We start from the raw sequence: 18,054 nt of genomic DNA on the forward strand, positions 1-18,054 counted from the left end.
GTACGTTTTGGTTCAGATCCGATAGCCAGTGTTCTTACAGTAGCTGTGTAATCTTTACCTGCAAAGGATAACTCCTCAGTGCTGCAGTGGACCGCTCGTGTTCGTGGGTGAGAAAGAAAGAACCAGCTGCTCGGCTCTCTTTGCCTGCGGGAGAAGAAAGCAGGATGGTTGTGATTTTTGATGTAAATGCTTGACCCACCCAGGGGGAGAGGTGGAGCATTGATATTCAGCCTGAGGTCCGGCAGCGCCCCCGTTCTCCACACCTCGACGTTGACCTTACGACCTCGCAGTGAAAATCATTTGGCAGCTACTCTGACCTCTAGCAGTATGCATGAACATAGACACACACACACACACACACACACACCGACAGCTGAATTACACACACACACACTGAATTACAACTGAGGAATGTTTGCCCCAAAGTAACCGCTCTCCAACTTTCTCCTGCCTTGATTTCCATACAGTATCAAGAACTGGAGAAACAGCCAGAAGGACCCTGGCAACATGTAGGCGAGGTTTAAATGTGAGTTCATTTACTTTTATGGCATTCAACAAAGAGCCAAACACTACCTACAATTACAGATATTAGGGGTGGAAAAAAAAATAATTGTCTGACTCGATATAATTGCCTGCATGCTGAAAGTCAAACATTTTTACTGTGTCAATTTAGAGATTTTCCACAGTAAAAGTCCCTAGTAGTGTTTGATTCAACTTTTTCCCCATCGTATAGTGTTAAAAAATTAACAAAAATTACAATTAAAGCTGAAGTAGGCGAGATTGAAGCAAATATGATTAAAAAAAGTTATTTTTATAAAACGGTTGCTATATCGTGACAGTAGTACATGAAACAGGTAACCTGAAAAAAATCATGTTCCTCTGTGTCCTCCGGTGCTCCTAACGGCATCTGCAAGATTTCACAGACCGGAGAAAAACAAGCAGTAAGAGCTGATCTGAGGTCTGCTGTCCATCTGCTGTCTATGAGAGCCGGCTGTCAATCACTCGCAAACTCCGACCAAACGGTCAAACTAGGCAACGCTGATCAAATATGAATCAATATTATGTTACGTTAATGCCTATTTCTCGCCTCGTTTGTGACACCGCCGCCATTGTGAAATCTGGTGAAGGAACGGCAAGTTCCGGTCACAGCCAATAGGAACGCGCTCTCTCTCTGAAATGATCTGTGATTGGTCAAAGTTTCCCGTCCCGGGCTAGATTTTCTAAAGCCTAAAAACAGAGCCATGAGGAGGAGCAGAAGTCTAGTTTTCTCTCAGAACACTTGAATTACAATATGCTGAAAGGTTATTATGGAATTTTTGCCCAAAAATGCCAAAAATATATACTGCCTACTGCAGCTTTAAGAAAAATTAAAAGAACTGGTTGATGAATAAACCAGGTGTGTAATCTAGTCTAACGCTTGCATTCCTCTGAGTTCATGTGTTTTTTATGTTTCGTCCTAAATCTTTAATGTTAATGTTTCTGTGTAAATTTAAATATGCCAGGCTGAACACCCATGTGCCGTCCTCTCTGTTTACCTGTCTTTTTTTCTTCTTTTAACGCCTCTGGGCTTATCCTGGTAACCGCGGAGACCCTCTGTTTAACGTCATAACGCAATGAATTGTGGGTAATTCCATCAGGCAAAGTCTGAAGAAATGTGGCGTTACAGAAAGTGTTCATAACGGGCTCAAGATATCCGTGAGAGAGCCCCTCAAGGACTCGACAATCTGACAGTGGAACAGCCCTGAACCCCCTCACGGACTTTGCGGTGAACGCGCCTCAAAGTCTGTGAGTCTATGAGTGTGGACGTTGGGATCGGGCCTATAACTTATGCGTGTCAGGACAGAAATGACGCACAACAATGCACTAACACAATATGTCTGCATGTCGGATGAGCTGGGAAAATACAGCGCTTTGAGAGAATCAACGTGCACCCTGTTGCATTATACATGAAGCAGAAGGAACCAAATCAACTGTGCGAGGCATTGTTGTGGCATGAATAAATGGTGCATAATTGAAACGGGGTCTCTTACATTGTGCATCCCTGTTTCGCTAATCTCCATGTGGAGTTATGATGCAAAGCAGGTCAGTGGGATCTGAGGGGATACAGTGTCATTGATCTAATGACGCACACTGTTAATGCTTTATGTAAATACACACCGCTGGCTCCATCGAGCTTACATGTATCAATGCAAATCACCACTGGTAGAAACTACAAGAAAAGATGGCGTTGCCTTTAAAATAGTGAATATGTGCACTTAATCATTATTATCAACCACACAAGATGTGTTTGTTAATAGATGAAACCTTCACTGCACAACATGAAACTAATATCCTACAATCTAGCGTTAAATATTACAATTACACAGAAAGTTGCGACTTTTTACAAGACGTGGTGTTTGCTGTCAAAACTAAGAGCCAATCAGCCCTTTGATCAGGTGTCAGCCAGCTGTTTCCCATCATGCCCTGGGTCTTGCAGTCGGTGGAGAACAACTGCGGCGCCTGGCTCTAAAAACTGCGGCGGCCTCGATCTCGTGTGGTTATTGTTGCCCACGTGTGCATGACATCAGAGGTAGACGGGAACAAGTCGGACACAAATCTATCCGGCGTACATTGCGCAACGATCGCCGGTGATCGATTCTACGCAGGCCTGGCTCATCTCCAAACGAGCCTAATATGACCTTCACTGCTACACTTGTATAGTCTATCCTCTGTCTTTTTTGCATCATCATAATCATCAGGTAAGTCCTGTTGATGTAGTAATTCACATAACACGCATTTCCTGCTTAACTTATCCAAGCATACACAATGTTAGTCAGCTCACATAAACACATGTTTAACTAGAAGGGCACTCGGAGAGCGCAGACCTACGCCCCCCCCCCCCCTCTCCATTCAGCTTGCGCCATCATCCATGTGTAATTTTGTTTATGTTGAGATCAGCTGTACGTAGCGGAGCATCGTAAAACACTTCATTCAAACTGGATAGAAACAAAACAAAACTCACCTAAACCGTCGTCGTTACTCTTTCCAACAATCACCAAGTGTGCTTTGGTCGAACTCAACTGTAATTACACAGAGTTTAATGTGAAAAAAACTCAGAATCTACAGTTGTTCTGCCCCATCCCCCGCTCTCTCTCTGTCTTTCTCTCTGAAGGAAAGAGGCAGGGTCATGTGTCATCAGTTACACTGCGCATGTGTTATACCCAGAGGTCTTAATGTTCTGGCTGATTGGAATCCTTAAAAAAAAATCCTGCACGCGGATCATGATCCGGATCGCCACCAAAATCTAATGGATTGTTCATTGTGCCACACCCCACCCCTTCAAAAAATGTCATTAAATTCCATTCCGGACTTTTGGAGTAATCCTGCTAACGGACAAACAAACAAACCAACAAACCAACAAAACAGCGCCGTTGAAAACACAACCTCCTTCCTAGGCCTTCGGCCTTGGCGGAGGTAACTAACAAGCAATCAGCATAAAGTTTGGAGGCGTTTACTGACAGCTAGCTAAGCCCCACTGTGTCTGGACACACACACACACACACACACACACACACCTCCACATACACCCCAGCCACTGCTGCTTGCAGATAGAGTAGGAGAAATACTGCACATACCATTAATATATGTCCAACAGTGAAATTGAATTTGTGATGTCTTTGATTTATATAATTTGTGAAATGGATTCATCGAGTGTTGGGTTAGAAGCCAATGGACCAACAACATATAGGGCCCGAACTTACACCCGGCGCAACAGTCGTTACCAGTTTCAGACAGACGCAGTTGTCATTTTCACGCCCAGCGCCCACGTTGTGTAAGTAGCAGATGTACTTGCGCCCATCTGTGCGCCCGTGGGTGTGTTGGTCTTTAAATGAGGTGTGGTCAGGTGCTCTGTTAGCGCGTTGTTATCTTGAGACAGCCAAAATTAAATTGCACCATCCATCATTTTTACACTTCGGATTTACTTTTACATTTTTCAACATAAGATCTACCACTTCCAAATCTAAGTCTCTGTCCCGCAGAAAGCTACTGTTATACAGCAGACACACAGTGATTTAACTTAATGGGATATCTGGCATTGGGAGGAGGAGACCATTATACTTGCATAATCAGGGGTGTAGCAGCTAGTGGCAACTCTCAGGCAGGCAGATAGGTGACCATCTGTCACGGTGGATCTGAACTTGGCCTTTAGGGTTTTCATGTGGTGAGACTCACACAGGTATGTTGATGCAAATAGGGCTGACAGGCAAAAGGCACATCTTCTTATGTTAGGATGCTTCTCCTCTAAGAGCAGGTGCCAAAATTCACCCTTTATGTCAGTGGATGCTCTAGTTTTCATCCGAACGCCATTCTGAAGGGTGAGAATTTATTTCTCCACTGCAGTATGTAGTGTCCAGCAGGAATGGTGTTCCTACGTTGGAGGTAATGTCATCCACATCAATGTCTGTGCCAAACGGGAAACACGATATGAGGTGACCAGCTCGAGCGATGCAAAGTCTGTGAAAAGTCTTTCAAACTCCGATGCAATGCTCTGAACAAGCTCAATGTGACGGCAACTATCGAGTTGAGCTACATCTTTTTCAGAGCTGATCATTTCAATTATACTTTTAGTTTTTTTCCCCCTCCTGTCAGTGGCAGAATGTCCAGTATCTTCTCTTTGGCACTGTTGTCGAACACCATTCGAATGTAAATATGCAACCGTGCCACGTCTGTGGATTCATCAAACTGAAGGGAAAAACACTCAACAGTCAAAGTCCTTTTTTTTAGTCGAGCCTCGATGTTATCCGCTCTGTCCACACATTGACGTGTTACTCCTTTTTCTGGAGAACTGAATATCCTTAACTGCCAGCATGATTTCAGTTTTATTTTTAAAATCTGCAACCAGTGAATCCACAGCCTCCACAAATGCCTCCTTCACCATCTCTCCATCATTAAATGGCTTTTTATGTTTCACAAGAACGTTATTCACTCGATATGATGCCGTGGCGGCTGCTTTTCCCCCCGGCGTTGGGCTTCATGGACTGTTGTGTCGCTAGTTGAGATTTCAGTTCTTGAAGCTTACTTTTTTCAGAGCTCACTTTTGGTTGGGAAATCCCTCTTGTGGGTTTAAACATGGTTTTAATGTTGCTGTTCTAGGTTCCCCTTCTTTGCTAGCACTATACAGGCTTTGCATATAAAGCAACACACATTTTGAGTTTGACATAATGAATAAAAAATTCCTCTTTCCATTCCGTGTGAAAATGGTAGATCTTCTGTTTCTTATCTGTTCCAGCAACCTTTATTTGTAGCTTAATCCACTTGTCGTTAGTCAGCACGGCTCAAGTTCAGGCTGTCTTTGTCGATAAAGAGTCGTCATACTTGCATTCCATCATGGTACTTGCATTCGATTGACATCTGATCTTAAGCCACTCAGCGATGGCAGTATATGACAACAAAATAAACATGCACGGACTGACAGGTTGAATGCGAGACACTGACACTACAAAGTTCTGTGTTGGGTGATAGTGATACAGATACATACGCCTACACTCATATCTAAATATTATTTTGTGATCAACCTGTAGGCACCCACGATTGACTTGTAGATCACGATCCACTGGTTGGGCACCACTACTGTAGAACATAGACTGTATACAAGAAGTGGACACAGTCACTCATTGGTTTGTGGACTGCCGTTTTGAAGCCTGGAGTTCAATATTTTGGCCGTTGCCATCTTGGTTCTTTGCAACCAGAAGTCACACGAGAGGGCGAAGCTAAGCTAAACGCTGAATAAGACATTTTTAGGCGACCAAAATGTTACAATTAACTTTGATGAACTGAAAACACACTGCAATTTTACATCATTTTGGACCATTATTACTACTATAAATAACATCTGAACATTGCAGTGTTTGCCCTGTAAAATCATGTTCTGTAAATCAAAAGAGCAGATTCAGAAAATTGAACATCGTTTTTATCAGTGCTCATCATCGCGCATTACTAAACCACCAGTTCCTCCCCGGCATTCTAACAGAATGACTGTAGATGATTCGTTCTCATCGGCGTTATTTTGTAGCGTTGCTGCTTTTGCAGCTTTTTACGCGGCGTAAAAACGCGCTGCAATGACAGGGAAACCCTGATTTTAGAAAAGCATACATCAACATATTGTATGTCAAAGCAGCCACAGCAACTACACAGTCATCAACACAGAGCTAATGCATGAGACCTGAGGAGAGGAAGAGGGAGTGAGGCAGTGTACGGCTCAGCCATAATCAGGCTAGTTTATAATAACGCAGGACAGTGAGGATTCAGCCATTTCATACAGAAGACACCCTGGATGTATGGTATGTTGGGGTATGAATGTATTAATTATGAGAATTATGAGTTTCAAAATGCCACTCATTCATTCCAGTGACAGATGCTCGCTCAGCACACACACACACATAACTCCCTATTTTTAGTTATGTGGCCCACACACACAGAAGACGCCTTTTCTAGGCTCTCAAGCTACTCAACATGCTGATGAAAGGTAAATGTGTATGCAGCCCTTGTTCTTGCATTTTTAAAACGTTTTCAGACTGCTTGTCTTAGCCTGTCAGCTCTGGTTAGCTAACATGACACACGGAATTCCAGTGAGAAAGCTAGTAGCAATGAGAGTACTAACCCAGACTACACACACAACGTCGGCTCTATAGGTAGAGAGGTACAGTAGGTATCAGTGACCTCACATACAGCCCAGCATTGATTCTCCTAATCTCAGCACAAATGCAATCGGCCAGAATGAATGAAAACACCTGTTACCTGCTATAACGTCTCCGATGTGTGTAGCTATATACATACAGAATACATGGTTGGAGAACTAACGGCCATAATATTTCATGTTTAATCTTCGCGTCATAGCGCCATCTCCTGGAAGTTCAAGTCTGTTCAGTTTTTGTGGTTCAATGTCACGCGAGATGACGGAAATTCCAGTAGTACTAATAGTATTATTCAGTAGTGCTATATTAGAGCTAAAAAAAAAACACTACAACTGAAATTAATTTATGTTCATTTTTATCGTTTTTTTTTAAGCAGGTAATATCGTTTCAGTTTAGTTTCAGTTTTTGTTGAAGGACCAGTGTGTATAATTAGAGGGATCTATTGGCAGAAATGGAATTAAATATTAAGAAGCATGTTTTCTGTAGTGTATAATCACGTGAAAGTAACCGTTTATATCTACATAGGGAGCGGGTCCTCTCCACGGAGTCCGCCATGTTGCATCACCATGTTTCCACAGTAGCCCAGAACGGACAAACCAAACTCTGTTTACTTTTCCTACTTGGGCCGGAGTTGATAACCTTACTTCGCTGCCACTCTCTCACTCTTGCTTCACCACTCACTTTCAACGTATACACACTCTACACTCTACTCTTACAACTGGCTCTACGGTATATAGGGCCATTCACGTTTTCACGTCGGCCACCGTAGCTCTGCAGCACTCTCGGCACACGGGAGAAGTTGTAATGTGCAACCTCATTGCTAGATACCGCCAGATCCTACACACTGTTCCTTTAGAGGATAAAGATTTTATTTAGTTTCAGTTAAGTATGTTTCAGTAACAATATTTTTCATTGGTTATTTTCATTTTAGTTTTAGTTTATGGAGGACGGAACCTGCCAAAATAAATGACTCGATAAATAAATAAATATCCATTAAAAGTAGCAAAATAAATATTAAAAATAGATGAAGTCATTAAGTAATTGATATAATGTGACACAAATTGATATTTCTGTTTTAATTTCTTTTTTTATGTAGTCTTCTGTTTAATTACCACATATATTTATGTATTTATTTTTAAGAATTTTTAAATTGATCTATTTTTGTATTTATTTGTATTAATGTATTTTTTTGCATTTATTTGTTTATTTTTGCTCTTATTTTTTATTTACTTTATATTTATTTTTATTTTATGTATTTATTTATGTGTTTAAGAATTTATTCATTTATTTATTCATGCATGATTTCCCCTTAGCATTTCACCCCTTATTTATTTCCCCAAACTTATTTATCTCTGTATTCTTTTCTTCATACATTTATTTTTACATTTCTTCATGCATTTCTTCTTCATTATGCAAATGATGGGGGAGTTGCTGTCATGTTTTCAGTGTTAGCAGTCGAACTCAGAAAGAGCAGAGCAGGTAGGAAGTAGACTAGAGCTAAAATAAAAGCCTCTTGTCTACGAGATGGGTCTCTTGAGACAGCGGGGTTGATGAATCATGTTTCAGATGTCCAGCCTGTCTGTCCTCACAATCAGCAGCTGTCAGTTCTTTCTCTGCACAGACAGTTTGTGTTTATCTGTTTACCTTCACAAGTCGATGGTTAGTTGCTGCTCTGAGCGCACGAGACGCCGCGGGCTCGTTAACCCGGTGGTGCGGCCAGATCGCTGTCAGGAGCACCTGCCAAAGTGCGTCGGGAGCGTGCCAAACCAAACGCACTTTTGGTAATGTCGTGGCCAGGCTCCCTTGGCGCACCTGTGATGCACTTGGAATTATTAGCGCGCTCCCTGTCATGACGCACTGACAGTTTGGGAAACATACCTGTAGTTGTCTTAATGTAACAACTGCACATAATGTAATAAAACCATGAGCGCATAATGTAATAGCAGTTTTGTGCAGAACATTATTACATTATAAACTAAGCAACAAAAGAAAGTTGATAAATGTAATAAATTCAGCGCATAGTGTAATACTTAAAAAAAGTCTTCGTAAAGCATGAGAACTTTTTCGTTTGAACATTTTCCTTGACACAAGTGGAGCAGATAATTTAAAGCAACTGGACTTTGTCTGTTTTCATTAATCAGTTTCAAATTGATTAAGCCTCAAAGTTCAGAACTACGAGACATCCAGTGACCTGGACAAATGAGAACCTTCACAGAGATGATGCTGATTTTAATATACTGCTGATTCTTAGGGTGTGAAATAATTGTTCCATACATAATTATTCCAGTTACTGCAATATGGCGTTTAATTAGTGTCAAAACCTGCGCACATAAAAACCAGGAGTGTGCACGTGACATAAGCACACAGATCAGTATCCACGAGCAGAAAACCATCCTCATGAAGGAGCTCTGCCCCCCCCATTCTGCCTCCGTACCTTTCAACAGCGAGGTGGAATAACGGCTCGACAGTCCCGCCTGGAACAGACTGTGAAAGGGGCTATAAGGCGCCAAGCCAGAAAAAAGGCGAGCGAAGGTGCGAGTCACTGAGCGCGAGATGTTGAAATATACTTAAATTGGATGAGTTTAATAATATAAAGCATATAACATGGATTGCTCTATTAAAAACTGTATTAAGGTGACACAAAACATTCCAACGGTATCTACAGTTCTACAGTTAATCAAAAGTCATCTAGATAACACGCCAACACCTAAATTACAAAATATAAAGACTACGTGGATTCTTTTACACATAAGATGTAATAATACATTTCTGAGGCGATAGGCTACTTGGTAAACACAATGTAACCGGGTTTAACCAGGAGGACACTTAAAGCTTCAGTAGGTAACTTTGAGCAAATATTTACCGACTTTCATCCACTGAACAGCAATTCAACATCTCTCGCGCGGCAACTCAGTCTCTCTCGCCCACTAAGACGTTAAAAATGGACGCGTTAACAGGGTGTCTCGTGTCGTCTTGACACAAACAAACGTCTTCAGACATTAAAAATGGATGTGTAAGGTGATGTAAAGTAAAAAACATTCCCCAGAATGTCTCTATTTTAGTCTCAGCAGCCAAATTTATCATTTTAAAGCTTTTATAGATGAATAAATTCAGCACATCAACAGGTGTGTTTCCCTAACTGTCAGTGCGTCATGACGGGGACAGTTCTAATAATTCCAAATGCACCACAGGTACGCCAAGAGAGCCTGGCCACAAAATTACCAAAAGTCCGTTTGGTTTGGCACGTTCCCGACGCACTTTGGCAGGCGCACCTGATAGCGATCTGGCCTCTCTGCCGGGTTAACGAGCCCGCGGCGTCTCGTGCACACGGAGCAGCGACTAACCATCGACTTGTGAAGGTAAACAGATAAACACAAACTGTCTGTGCAGAGAAAGAACTGACAGCTGCTGATTGTGAGGACAGACAGGCTGGACATCTGAAACATGATTCATCAACCCCGCTGTCTCAAGAGACCCATCTCGTAGACGAGAGGCTTTTATTTTAGCTCTAGCCTACTTCATACCTGCTCTGCTCTTTCTGAGTTCGACCGCTAACACTGAAAGCATGACCCCCATTTTCATAATGAAGAAGAAATGTAAAAATGTATTTGTGAAGAAAAGAATACAGAGATAAATAAGTTTGGGGAAATAAATTGGAAAGGGAAAATCATACATAAATAAATAAATGCTTAAACACAAATAAATACATACATTTAAAAAATATAAAATAAATGCAAAAATTCATTAATTAATTAAAAATTCATAAAAATAAATACGTGAATAAAAGTGGAAATTGAACAGAAGAGTAAATAAATAAGGCAAATAATACAAAGGTTAGTAAATTAAAAAAAAGCTAATTTAAACAGAAATATCAATTTATGTCACATTTTATCAATTATCTAATGATAACATTTTTTTTTAATTTTTGCTACTTTTAATGGCATACAGTATATATTTATTCATTGAGTCATTTATTTTTTGATTTTGGCAGCTTCCGTACTCCATATTAGATTATTATTATAACCCTCCAACACAACTGCTCCTGAAACTACAATGTCTCACTTTGACATTTTTATTTCTACACCAATTCAATAAACATGAAACAACATGACTCAGATGTAACTCAAGTGGGTCTTTTCTGCCTCTGGGACTCTGGTGATTTTCCTTTAATGGGCAATATGGAAGAGATAGACCTCCTCTATGTCCTCTAAGCTGTACTTTCACCACAGTCCTAAACATCTTCCTGTAAACTAAAGACTAAAGGCCTACGCTGTGACATGCTGGCAACCATTGACATGAAAACTGTTGCTCATTCTAAAATCCACAACTTATTAGGTGTTGAAGGCATGCTGCTGGTGGTCATACACTTCCATTATGTTTCCAATAATCATTATCATGAAAGCCCTAGAAGTGTGTCACAAAATAAAGTTTTTAGATGGCAAAAAAAATAATAATTAAATAAAAAGATTTTCCATACCACCAAAAAAAGCAAAGCATAATTGAAATGCAATGGCCTTACTATCCATCAAGTGCAGCATAGAGTCCTGTCACGCTGCCAGTAAAGCAGGCGGCGTAAATCACAACGGGCCGAATCATATCGCCTTCAATTTCAAAATGATCACGTTCAGGTACGCACACAATTCATGTTCATGGTCCAAAAAGTGATGGGACGGCTTATTTTCAACCTGCTGGAACATGCATTATTCCAGCTCCTTTTCCAGAAAGTGATTTTTAAAATGCCCCTCACTCTATAGGTTATGTAGAGCACTAGAGATGCATGTCATGATAAGAGAGATCTAAACACAAGACTGAAGTAGAATAGACTTCTGAAGCTGCTGGCCTTTACACTGTGTCCTGGTAATGTCTCTACAAGGGTTTGGATGTGGTTCTTTGGTCATAACCACACTCCATTATTAGGATGCAAAGTTATACAGCCGTGATGTATTAGCCTACGCAGTAGCTTATAGATCTAAATGCTAGTGGAGATCACAACGTTTCCAGAGATACCAAATACATCAGGCTGGAGGAGGTGTGGATTTATAAGTGACAAGACATCTAGAATATTTCCCTTTGATGGAATTGGGCAGCCATGAAATAAAGTCTGAGTATCATATCAAGTATAGTCTATCATATAGGCTAGTATTGCTCCAATAATAAAACAAACCAGATATTGAAAAATAAGTTGATGGTCTCAATCGCTAGTTTCAAGTCTTCTCCAATTAGAGATGGAACAGTCACCGATTTCACGATTAACAACGGTAAAATTTGCAGCGGTTCGTATTACCGTTTCAAATTTGAATTATTATTAAAACCGTGTTTGATCACCGCCAGTGTTTGTTTCCTAGAGAGTTAATGTGTTGTTGGGGTGACGACGAGACGAGGCAGGTTTCCACCATGCAGCCACCTTTTTACAATCACAGCGGCCCGTAACGTCAGCGAGCGTGCGTTTGAGAGGGAGAGAGCGTGTGTTTATTTACAAATGATGATAAACGAGTTGTAAATTAGAGGCAGAGATACAGTTTCACAGATACAAATCACTCTACATTTATTTGTGCGTTGTGTTTTACGAGACACAAGTCACATGACATTTTACGACGCTCCCTGCATTTGTGGATTTTGTGTGTAACAGCACGGTAACAAGAGTCTCAAAAGAATCCACACATGTAAGTGAAGATTCACAAATATATTTCCTTTGAAAAATGCTAAGTTGATGTACTAATGATGATATGTGAGTTATATATATTAGAGGCACAGACACAGATTTACTGAAACAAATCAGATCTGTATTTATTTGTGCATTGTGTTTTACAAGTTACATAACATCACATGTGTTTGTGAATACTTACGAGACTCTTTGGGACACCATATTAAAGGTCCTATATCCTGCTCATTTTCAGGTTCATACTTGTATTTTGTGTTTCTACTGGAACATGTTTACATGCTGTAATGTTAAAAAAAAACTTTATTTTTCTCATACTGTCGGCTTGAATATGCCTGTATTCACCCTCTGTCTTAAATGCTCCGTTTTAGCGCATTTTGACGGAACTGCAACAGAATTGAGTTGCTAGGCCACAGCTTGGGTCCATGTGTACTTCCTGTCAGCTGATGACATTCACATACACTGCAACCAGGAAATAAACTGGGACACATTTAGAATGTTTACATTTAAAACTGTGTAAAGGGTCTAAATAATGTAAATTTGTGACATCACAAATGGACAGATATCTTGACAACTTGTTTCAAATGCAGAGTTTCTGAATACGGGTTGTGTGTATTTCTCTGTGGATTGAGTGTTTCAATACCTTCACAGTATTTATATAGCACTTAAGCCTGCTTTATAATAAAAAAACATGAAAATCTCACTTTTTTATAATATGGGTCCTTTAAGTGGCAGCTCCATAAAGCAATGGGTGAAGTCACGTTGACTACGTCCACTTCTTATACAGTCTATGGTTGCTCCATATAATAATGCCCGGTTAGAAACTAGCTCTCTGTGTCCCACCAAACACAAATTGTGGAGAAGCTTGTAGTTGTTTTGTTTACAGGCAAATATAAATATCTCATAATCATTCATGAATATCCTGATCTAATCTTTGTGAATCACATAGAGACAGACCCAAACTATAGTGTGTTTACATTTGGCTCAGTAGTCTACCAGCTGAGAAGCAACCCGATGAGGAAGAGGCGCTGACATTTAGCGACCATTTAGCCTCAGAAAATAACACTTCATTAGCTGAAATCTGGCCGAATAAAAACAACTACTCTCCACTATGAGAACGAGTCTCACCTAGTGATGTGTCGGTCACAAACGAGCCGGTTCAAAGAGCCGGCTCTTTTAAGTGAACGATATGAGCTGTCTCCCCTCCGAGAGACGTTTTTTTTTTCTTTTTTCTTTAATTAATTCAAGGCAGAATAATAGGACGATCTTCTCCGCACCACTGGCTGTGACTGAATGTTGTGTTAATGACCAATCAGGTGATGACAGACAAGGATCATACCATCAAGCAGGGAGGGGCGGCGCGCTGACGGTCTACAGGTACACAGCATGAAGAAGAGGAGGAGAGAGAGAGGAGTGCGGTCCGCAAAAAGCAGACAAGATGAGTGACAGTCGGAAACAAAGCAGCATGTAAAATGATGGTATTCAGGAAATTATAAGGTTTAGTATAATTATATTGAATAATTTAAGTGATATATGTGCACACACACTATTCATAGGTCAGAACAGCGCTAAATTTGGCTGAATTACAAAAAAGGCAGAAGTGGTAAAACGAAGAGCCGGCTCTTCTTGGTGAGCTGAGCCAAATGATCTGGATCACTAAAAAGAGACGGAATTCCCATCTCGAGTCTCACCGGCTACCGTTAGCCGGTGAGACTCGTTCAGACCGGAGGAGCAGAGTTGCTGTTTACTTTACCGGAGCTGACAGATACACTGCTGAGAGGACCAGTGTGGACTCGGGGACACCGGGCTGTTTACCCCTTTAGTCCCCACTGAAGAGTTCTCAGTCAGTCAGCATCACACAGTGAGACAGGTTGTCTCATTTAAAGGGACTGACAGCTTCCGGATGTCTCGGCTTACTGTACACACACTAGCACGTGTAACGTTAGCGGAGATAACGTTAACGGTTACCGTAAAATCAGAGCCGGGAGTTAAACGAGGCTTTCTAGAGTCACTGAGAAACACCAACACTGCTGCTACTCTTTAACAGCACGTTTAAACAACAAATACATGCGTTAGACGCTCACCTTCGTATGACAGGAAGACTGGTGCGCTTGCATTATGGGAAGTGTAGTTTTTAAGTGCGCGCTGTAGAGCTGGAAACACGACCGTGTCACTTTTATAAAAACTACAAGTACCACCAGTTAGAGGAAGGCAAACTTTATGTTGCGTTCATGGCACATGGGAATAATTGGGACAATTTAGATTATGACTGTTTTTAAATTAATTTTGTACACTGTATCCTTTATTTAAACACACATCCACGTTTAGATCACGATCTGTTTTCTAAAAGAGGTTTGTGCACAGGAACATGTACAGTTTGAGCCATGGATGTATTAAAGGGACTATTTGTAACTTTTTAAGCGTATAAATGTAGCGGGTCGCCACACATGCGCGCTCGCATATGCACGTTCGCGTGTGGCCGCTGCCTCTCCTCCTCTGCCTGCCTGCCTTCACTCAGAGAGCGCGCACGTTCTCAGCTCGCTCAACACTAAGATCAGATCTAAATCATGTTCATGGAGAGACCTTGGTCTGGTCAGCTAACATTACTGCCAAGCAGCTGAAATATAGAGTGATATTGTGCTTTTAGCTGACGTGTGTCGCCTCACTGTTTTGAGCGATGCTCGTTCATGTCTATTTAGAGCGAGCAAGCGCGAGCTCGACGCTGACTTTCGTTGATTTCACGGCCACAGGTGTCGCTGTTAAGAAGCATTTCTGAAAGTTACAAATAGTCCCTTTAAGAGAATGTAAAAATTCACAACAATTGACACAGTGGTAAAGAATACCTGTGAAGTAGCATTCACAGACTGGAGGGTAGAATTTTAAAATCTTCAAAAGAAAGGAGATGTTTTAATTTTGAATCATTTTGTAACGCATCTCTTTTGTTGAAAGCATAGTATTTAAAGGAACAGTGTGCAACATTTCGGGGGATTTATTAGCAGAGATGGAATATAATATTCATAACTATGTTTTCACACAATATGCTCTCATGTATATGGCCAATATCTAGGCCAAATTGTATGTTTCCATTTCAAACTATTTTTCCCTGCGCAGCAACACTAATCCCTTTGGCCTCCAATGCATGAGCAACAGGTGATGCAGTTCCACGGCGAGTTCAACAGTAATGTGAAAACAAGAGCATGTAAGGGTGTTTAATTATAAACATCAGAGTATGTAATAACAGGTTCACAAAATTACACATAGTGGTTGAGATTTTAATCTGTAACGTGTTTATTTTTTACAGTTGTCATCACTTGTTCTTACTAAATGTCTTTATCGCAACATTACAAAAATGTTTATTTAGCTTTTTAAAATTTCTATAATATTCTTAAAACATTTAAATCCATTTTCATCAAGCTTTTTGAATCATTCTAAATATTGATATAAAAACATATTTTTTTTAAAATATGGGATTCCTTGATTTTCTCTACACCCTGAAAAATAGTATATAGTCAGTAGTCAGTAACCATAGATGTCAGTCTTCATACACAAACAACGTAAAATATGTTGGGTTTTTTTACAGATATTGCAATTCTACTGTCTAATGTCCTTACCGCAACACCTAAAGCTGTTGTGGTAAAGACATGTTGCTGGAATGACATTTTTGCTAATATTTCAGATAAATGGCAGCTAGCAAGGTCTGCTACGTTAGCTTTGACTCTTAGCATCATACATACAGTACATGATTTCAACAATAATATTAAGTTATTTTTTAAATGTAGTTCAAAATACACAATTACTAAGCTGTATGGTAAGGACACACTAGAAATACTAGAAAAGGTGATCTTAACCTTGTTTTTCCTTGATCTTGATGGTCACCTATGTGGGCGCCCCAACCTGTCATCCATGTGCTTCCCAGAGAAACATACTGTTTTAACAGTTTGATTAGAGAGGGGGATGTCAGGGCCTTTCTTTCCAATGCTTGAGTATGTTGCTCCAGTGTCCACCATGAATTTATGTTCTTTTGAATTGATGACGACCAGTATGACAGGCCCATCTTGAATCCCAGACAGATGCTGCACCCCGACGCGGAGCATCTCATCGCCCTGAAGGGGATTCTTTCACAACAACGACCCGCTAGCTGTACATTATGTTGAAATGGTTACATCACAAACATTACCATGTGTTCACCACATTTCCATGTTATTTGGGTTAATGCTCCCGAGAGGATGAATATCAATGCTTTGTTTCTCCTCATGCCACCAATAGGAGAAAATTTCAACTTGTCCACGAGAAACAGCAGAAACAGGCCTTCATATTTACATGACTTCCCAAAGGAAAAAGCCCTTGATTTCAAGGACTCCTTTAAAATCGAGGGGTCCTATAGCATCACCCTTATTAAAATTATCAGTAGTCATTTGTGCCAAAAGGTTCTTCATCATATGGTATAATGAACCCTATAGCCTATAGGAGCAGCCAGATGGGCCTAATACATTTTGTTTCAGATGGGTTTACTGGTTTTATCAACAGCTGCATCAGCATCAATTGGCCCTTCTGTGAGATGACACAATAATTACGTTCCCTATTTAGACTAGAATGACACAAAGAAGATCCCTCCTCATATGGTGAGCCAGCCAAATAAATTAGGCGTCACAATTTGAATTTTAAAATATCCTGATTGCAAATGGTCCAACATTTAGCCCTTGTGTAAAGTGAGTTGCAATGCAGAGCAGGCCATTATATGGTGGCAATGTTGCAATAAAAAATACCATGTCAGTAGAAAATATCTATCTCCATGCTGAGTTGCACATGACAGTCATCGCGGGAGACATTAACACCCCTATTAATCTAAAAAGAGTTGAGCAGAAAAGGGTGGTTGTGGAATCTGCCTAAATGAATGAAAGATAACACTATACATGAACAGCTGTGAAGTTTATGGAGCTTTTTATATCAGTTGTTAATTGCCATGAAAAAGAAAAAGAGCCTTTCATTGTCAGACAACACCCAATAAGAGACTTATGTCATATAAAAGTAACAGTTTGTCTTGTCAGCCCCAGCGTGAGATAGATGTATTGATGAATTGTCATCCAGATGTGAGAGAGGAGAAGTAGGACAGGAATGATCCAGCATCTGTGTGCTACAACAGACAGACAGACACACTGTTAAAATATCTCCCTGCTGAAAGAATCATGATCCTCCCGGTCAAATATCTGTCTCACAGCACTCTTTCTGAACGAGGATCATTACTATGAGCAAACAAAAGATTGTAACACCTCTGAAGCTCTAAAGGGGGCTATATTTTCTATTTTTCCACAAGTTTAAGGTTTTACTTTGAGGAATATATGCTGCAGCAGGCACTGATGGGTCAGAGATGATGCGTTCAGGGACCTCATCGCAGGCTTGGTCACTTCTTGTTCTTCCTCCCTGATCTCCACACGGGAGATGGGGACAATGGACATTGTGTAACTGTATATGAAACGCAGTGACACGATGTCCGTTGTTTTGCGGGTGAACTGGCGGTGTGTTCAAAGACCTCATTGCCAGCTCTGCACTTTCCATGTCAGCTCCCCCCATGGGCCAGTCTTCCGTTTATGGAGGGTCTGAGGGTGGAGAGGTGCTGAGATGGGATATCACAGCTTTCTAGCTGCTGCATCACAGCTGGTGGCTCGTAATCTAACACAGTTTTATGAGGGGTGGCGACGCAACTGTGTGTTAACAGAAGAT

The 18,054-nt window shown here is 40.7% G+C and overlaps 1 protein-coding gene across 2 annotated transcripts in view; it reads right to left on the bottom strand.

Moving 5' to 3' along the window:
* The window catches only part of fhit (fragile histidine triad diadenosine triphosphatase), a 350,019-nt gene extending 333,818 nt beyond the window's left edge, over positions 1–16,201 (bottom strand). The window contains exons 1-2 of one of the 2 annotated variants that reach the window (XM_037774213.1): positions 16,182–16,201; positions 59–144 (exon numbers count right to left, since the gene is read on the bottom strand). The gene's annotated coding sequence lies outside the window, so the exon portion shown is untranslated. Of the gene's footprint in view, positions 1–58; positions 145–14,417; positions 14,482–16,181 lie in introns of those variants that run through there. The other variant, XM_037774208.1, reaches the window with a different exon arrangement.
* Positions 16,202–18,054: the final 1,853 nt, after the last annotated feature.

This window comes from Sebastes umbrosus, chromosome 1, assembly GCF_015220745.1.
Source record: "Sebastes umbrosus isolate fSebUmb1 chromosome 1, fSebUmb1.pri, whole genome shotgun sequence".
Classification (NCBI taxonomy): Eukaryota; Metazoa; Chordata; class Actinopteri; order Perciformes; family Sebastidae; genus Sebastes; species Sebastes umbrosus.